Below are 8,084 nucleotides of genomic sequence, written 5' to 3'. Positions count from 1 at the left end.
TTGGATAGGATAGAGGATACCATATTATAGAGGATAGGATAGAGGATAGGATCGGATAGAGGATAGGATAGGGGATTGGATAGGATAGAGGATAGGATAGGGTAGAGAATAGAATAGGATAGATGATAGCATAGGATAGAGGATAGGATAGAGGATTCGACATTATAGAGGATAGGATAGCACAGAGGATTGGATATGGGATTGGATAGGATAGAGGATAGAGGATAGGATAGGATAGATGATATTGTCGGATAGAGTATAGGATAGGATTGAGGATAGGATTCGATAGAGGATATGTTAGGATAGAGGATATGCTACGATGGATGATAGGATATGATAGAGGATAGGATAGGGTAGAGGATAGGATAGGATAGAGGATACGATAATATAGACGATACGATAGGATAGAGGATAGGATAGGATAGAGGATTGGATAGGATAGAGGATAGGATAGGATAGAGGATAGGATAGGATAGAGGATAGGATAGGATAGAGGATTGGATAGGATAGAGGATGGGATAGGATAGAGGATAGGATAGGATAGAGGTTAGGATAGGATCGAACAGGGGATAGGATAGGGGATTGGATATTATAGTGGATACGACAGGATAGATGAAGGATAGAGTATTGCATAGGATAGAGGATAGGATACTATAGAGGATTGGATAGGATAGAGAATTGGATAGGATAGAGGATAGATGATAGGATAGGATAGAGCATTGGATAGGATACAGGAAAGGATAGAATTGAGGATAGATGAGAGGATAGGATAGAGGATTGGATATCATACAGGATAGGATAGGATAGAGGATAGGATAGGGGATTTGATAGGATAGAAGGTAGGATATGATAGAAGATAGGATAGGATAGAGGATATTATAGGATAGAGGATAGGATAGGATAGAGAATAGGATAGGATAGAGTATACGGTTATTATAGAGGATAGGATCGGATAGGCGATAGGATAGGATAGAGGATAGGATAAGGGATTGGATAGGATAGAGGATTGGATAGGATAGAGGATAGGATAGAGGATAGGATAGAGGATAGGATAGGGGATTGGATAGGATAGAGGAATGGATAGGATAGAGGATAGAGGATAGGATAGGATAGAGGATAGGATAGGGGATTGGATAGGATGGAGGATTGGATAGGATAGAGAATAGAGGAGAGGATAGGATAGAGAATAGGATAGGATATATGATATTATAGGACAGAGGATAGGATTGGGGATTGGATAGGATATAGGATAGGATGGGATAGAGGATAGGATAGGATAGGATAGAGGATAGGATAGGATAGAGGATAGGATAGGATAGAGGATATGATAGGATAGAGGATAGGATAGGATAGAGGATAGGATAGGATAGAGGATAGGATAGGATAGAGGATAGGATAGAGGATAGGATAGAGGATAGGATAGGATAGAGGATATTTTAGGATAGCTGATAGGATAGGATAGAGGATAGGATAGGATAGAGGATATTTTAGGATAGCTGATAGGATAGGATAGAGGATAGGATAGGATAGAGGATGGGGTAGGGTAGAGGATACGATAGGATAGAGGATAGGACAGGATAGAGGATAGGATAGGATATAGGATATTATAGGATTGGGGATAGGATAGGATAGAGGATAGGATAGGACAGAGGATATGATAGGATAGAGGATAGGATAGGATAGAGTATACGATAGTGGATTGGATAGGATAGAGGATAGGATAGGATAGAGGATAGGATACGATAGATGATAGAATAGGATAGAGGATAGGATAGGATAGAGAATAGGATAGGATATATGATATTATAGGACAGTGGATAGGATATTATAGAGGATAGGATAGAGGATTGGATAGGATATAGGATAGGATAGGATAGAGGATAGGATAGGATAGGATAGAGGGTAGGATAGGATAGGATAGAGGATAGGATAGGATAGAGGATAGGATAGAGGATAGGATAGGATAGAGGATAGGATAGAATAGAGGATAGGATAGGATAGAGGATTGGATAGGATAGAGGATAGGATAGGATAGAGGATAGGATAGGATAGAGGATAGGATAGGATAGAAGATAGGATAGGATAGAGGATTGGAAAGGATAGAGGATGCGATAGGATAGAGGATAGGATAGGATAGAGGATAGGATGGGATAGAGGATAGGATACGATAGAGGATAGGATCTGATAGAGGATAGGATAGGGGATTGGATAGGGTAGAGGATAGGATAGGATAGAGGATATTATAGGATAGATGATTGGATAGGATAGAGGATACCATATTATAGAGGATAGGATAGAGGATAGGATCGGATAGAGGATAGGATAGGGGATTGGATAGGATAGAGGATGGGGTAGGGTAGAGGATACGATAGGATAGAGGATAGGACAGGATAGAGGATAGGATAGGATATAGGATATTATAGGATTGGGGATAGGATAGGATAGAGGATAGGATAGGACAGAGGATATGATAGGATAGAGGATAGGATAGGATAGAGTATACGATAGTGGATTGGATAGGATAGAGGATAGGATAGGATAGAGGATAGGATACGATAGATGATAGAATAGGATAGAGGATAGGATAGGATAGAGAATAGGATAGGATATATGATATTATAGGACAGTGGATAGGATATTATAGAGGATAGGATAGAGGATTGGATAGGATATAGGATAGGATAGGATAGAGGATAGGATAGGATAGGATAGAGGGTAGGATAGGATAGGATAGAGGATAGGATAGGATAGAGGATAGGATAGAGGATAGGATAGGATAGAGGATAGGATAGGATAGAGGATAGGATAGGATAGAGGATAGGATAGAATAGAGGATAGGATAGGATAGAGGATACGATAATATAGAGGATAGGATAGGATAGAGGATAGGATAGGATAGAGGATAGGATAGGATAGAGGATAGGATAGGATAGAGGATAGGATAGAATAGAGGATAGGATAGGATAGAGGATTGGATAGGATAGAGGATAGGATAGGATAGAGGATAGGATAGGATAGAGGATAGGATAGGATAGAAGATAGGATAGGATAGAGGATTGGAAAGGATAGAGGATGCGATAGGATAGAGGATAGGATAGGATAGAGGATAGGATGGGATAGAGGATAGGATACGATAGAGGATAGGATCTGATAGAGGATAGGATAGGGGATTGGATAGGGTAGAGGATAGGATAGGATAGAGGATATTATAGGATAGATGATTGGATAGGATAGAGGATACCATATTATAGAGGATAGGATAGAGGATAGGATCGGATAGAGGATAGGATAGGGGATTGGATAGGATAGAGGATAGGATAGGGTAGAGAATAGAATAGGATAGATGATAGCATAGGATAGAGGATAGGATAGAGGATTCGACATTATAGAGGATAGGATAGCACAGAGGATTGGATATGGGATTGGATAGGATAGAGGATAGAGGATAGGATAGGATAGATGATATTGTCGGATAGAGTATAGGATAGGATTGAGGATAGGATTCGATAGAGGATATGTTAGGATAGAGGATATGCTACGATGGATGATAGGATATGATAGAGGATAGGATAGGGTAGAGGATAGGATAGGATAGAGGATACGATAATATAGACGATACGATAGGATAGAGGATAGGATAGGATAGAGGATTGGATAGGATAGAGGATAGGATAGGATAGAGGATAGGATAGGATAGAGGATAGGATAGGATAGAGGATTGGATAGGATAGAGGATGGGATAGGATAGAGGATAGGATAGGATAGAGGTTAGGATAGGATCGAACAGGGGATAGGATAGGGGATTGGATATTATAGTGGATACGACAGGATAGATGAAGGATAGAGTATTGCATAGGATAGAGGATAGGATAGGATAGAGGATTGGATAGGATAGAGAATTGGATAGGATAGAGGATAGATGATAGGATAGGATAGAGCATTGGATAGGATACAGGAAAGGATAGAATTGAGGATAGATGAGAGGATAGGATAGAGGATTGGATATCATACAGGATAGGATAGGATAGAGGATAGGATAGGGGATTTGATAGGATAGAAGGTAGGATATGATAGAAGATAGGATAGGATAGAGGATATTATAGGATAGAGGATAGGATAGGATAGAGAATAGGATAGGATAGAGTATACGGTTATTATAGAGGATAGGATCGGATAGGCGATAGGATAGGATAGAGGATAGGATAAGGGATTGGATAGGATAGAGGATTGGATAGGATAGAGGATAGGATAGAGGATAGGATAGAGGATAGGATAGGGGATTGGATAGGATAGAGGAATGGATAGGATAGAGGATAGAGGATAGGATAGGATAGAGGATAGGATAGGGGATTGGATAGGATGGAGGATTGGATAGGATAGAGAATAGAGGAGAGGATAGGATAGAGAATAGGATTGGATATATGATATTATAGGACAGAGGATAGGATTGGGGATTGGATAGGATATAGGATAGGATGGGATAGAGGATAGGATAGGATAGGATAGAGGATAGGATAGGATAGAGGATAGGATAGGATAGAGGATATGATAGGATAGAGGATAGGATAGGATAGAGGATAGGATAGGATAGAGGATAGGATAGGATAGAGGATAGGAGAGGATAGAGGATAGGATAGAGGATAGGATAGAGGATAGGATAGGATAGAGGATATTTTAGGATAGCTGATAGGATAGGATAGAGGATAGGATAGGATAGAGGATATTTTAGGATAGGTGATAGGATAGGATAGAGGATAGGATAGGATAGAGGATGGGGTAGGGTAGAGGATACGATAGGATAGAGGATAGGACAGGATAGAGGATAGGATAGGATATAGGATATTATAGGATTGGGGATAGGATAGGATAGAGGATAGGATAGGACAGAGGATATGATAGGATAGAGGATAGGATAGGATAGAGTATACGATAGTGGATTGGATAGGATAGAGGATAGGATAGGATAGAGGATAGGATACGATAGATGATAGAATAGGATAGAGGATAGGATAGGATAGAGAATAGGATAGGATATATGATATTATAGGACAGTGGATAGGATATTATAGAGGATAGGATAGAGGATTGGATAGGATATAGGATAGGATAGGATAGAGGATAGGATAGGATAGGATAGAGGGTAGGATAGGATAGGATAGAGGATAGGATAGGATAGAGGATAGGATAGGATAGAGGATAGGATAGGATAGAGGATAGGATAGAATAGAGGATAGGATAGGATAGAGGATACGATAATATAGAGGATAGGATAGGATAGAGGATAGGATAGGATAGAGGATAGGATAGGATAGAGGATAGGATAGGATAGAGGATAGGATAGCATAGAGGATAGGATAGGATAGAGGATTGGATAGGATAGAGGATAGGATAGGATAGAGGATAGGATAGGGGATTTGATAGGATAGAAGGTAGGATATGATAGAAGATAGGATAGGATAGAGGATATTATAGGATAGAGGATAGGATAGGATAGAGAATAGGATAGGATAGAGTATACGGTTATTATAGAGGATAGGATCGGATAGGCGATAGGATAGGATAGAGGATAGGATAAGGGATTGGATAGGATAGAGGATTGGATAGGATAGAGGATAGGATAGAGGATAGGATAGAGGATAGGATAGGGGATTGGATAGGATAGAGGAATGGATAGGATAGAGGATAGAGGATAGGATAGGATAGAGGATAGGATAGGGGATTGGATAGGATGGAGGATTGGATAGGATAGAGAATAGAGGAGAGGATAGGATAGAGAATAGGATAGGATATATGATATTATAGGACAGAGGATAGGATTGGGGATTGGATAGGATATAGGATAGGATGGGATAGAGGATAGGATAGGATAGGATAGAGGATAGGATAGGATAGAGGATAGGATAGGATAGAGGATATGATAGGATAGAGGATAGGATAGGATAGAGGATAGGATAGGATAGAGGATAGGATAGGATAGAGGATAGGATAGGATAGAGGATAGGATAGGATAGAGGATAGGATAGAGGATAGGATAGAGGATAGGATAGAGGATAGGATAGGATAGAGGATATTTTAGGATAGCTGATAGGATAGGATAGAGGATAGGATAGGATAGAGGATATTTTAGGATAGGTGATAGGATAGGATAGAGGATAGGATAGGATAGAGGATGGGGTAGGGTAGAGGATACGATAGGATAGAGGATAGGACAGGATAGAGGATAGGATAGGATATAGGATATTATAGGATTGGGGATAGGATAGGATAGAGGATAGGATAGGACAGAGGATATGATAGGATAGAGGATAGGATAGGATAGAGTATACGATAGTGGATTGGATAGGATAGAGGATAGGATAGGATAGAGGATAGGATACGATAGATGATAGAATAGGATAGAGGATAGGATAGGATAGAGAATAGGATAGGATATATGATATTATAGGACAGTGGATAGGATATTATAGAGGATAGGATAGAGGATTGGATATGATATAGGATAGGATTTAATAGAGGATAGGATAGGATAGGATAGAGGGTAGGATAGGATAGGATAGAGGATAGGATAGGATAGAGGATAGGATAGGATAGAGGATAGGATAGGATAGAGGATAGGATAGAATAGAGGATAGGATAGGATAGAGGATACGATAATATAGAGGATAGGATAGGATAGAGGATAGGATAGGATAGAGGATAGGATAGGATAGAGGATAGGATAGCATAGAGGATAGGATAGGATAGAGGATTGGATAGGATAGAGGATAGGATAGGATAGAGGATAGGATAGGATAGAGGATAGGATAGGATAGAAGATAGGATAGGATAGAGGATTGGAAAGGATAGAGGATGCGATAGGATAGAGGATAGGATAGGATACAGGATAGGATAGGATAGGATAGAAGATAGGATAGGATAGAGGATAGGATAGAGGATAGGATAGGATAGAGGATAGGATAGGATAGAGGATAGGATAGGATAGAGGATACGATAATATAGAGGATAGGATAGGATAGAGGATAGGATAGGATAGAGGATAGGATAGGATAGAGGATAGGATAGGATAGAGGATAGGATAGGATAGAGGATAGGATAGGATAGAGGATAGGATAGAATAGAGGATAGGATAGGATAGAGGATTGGATAGGATAGAGGATAGGATAGGATAGAGGATAGGATAGGATAGGATAGAGGATAGGATAGGATAGAGGATTGGACAGGATAGAGGATGCGATAGGATAGAGGATAGGATAGGATAGAGGATAGGATAGGATAGAGAATAGGATAGGATAGAGTATACGGTTATTATAGAGGATAGGATCGGATAGGGGATAGGATAGGATAGAGGATAGGATAAGGGATTGGATAGGATAGAGGATTGGATAGGATAGAGGATTGGATAGGATAGAGGATAGGATAGAGGATAGGATAGAGGATAGGATAGGATAGAGGATAGGATAGGATAGAGGATAGGATAGGATAGAGGATACGATAATATAGAGGATAGGATAGGATAGAGGATAGGATAGGATAGAGGATAGGATAGGATGGAGGATAGGATAGTATAGAGGATAGGATAGGATAGAGGATAGGATAGGATAGAGGATAGGATAGGATAGAGGATAGGATAGGATAGAGGATAGGATTGGATTGGGGATAGGATAGGATAGAGGATAGCATAGGGGATTGGAGAGGATACAGGAAAGTATAGGATAGAGGATGGGGTAGGGTAGAGGATACGATAGGATAGAGGATAGGATAGGATAGAGGATATTGTAGGATACAGGATAGGATAGGATAGAGGGTTGGATATTATAGAGGATGGGATAGGATAGAGGATACGATAGGATAGAGGATACGACAGGATAGAGGATTGGATAGGATAGAGGATAGATGATAGGATAGGATAGAGCATTGGATAGGATACAGGAAAGGATAGAATTGAGGATAGATGAGAGGATAGGATAGAGGATTGGATATTATACAGGATAGGATAGGATAGAGAATAGGATAGGGGATTTGATAGGATAGAAGGTAGGATATGATAGAAGATAGGATAGGATAGAGGATAGGATAGGATAGAG

Source organism: Halictus rubicundus, unplaced genomic scaffold (assembly GCF_050948215.1).
Source record: "Halictus rubicundus isolate RS-2024b unplaced genomic scaffold, iyHalRubi1_principal scaffold0146, whole genome shotgun sequence".
In the NCBI taxonomy this organism is placed as follows: Eukaryota; Metazoa; Arthropoda; class Insecta; order Hymenoptera; family Halictidae; genus Halictus; species Halictus rubicundus.
This window is presented reverse-complemented; position numbering follows the sequence as displayed.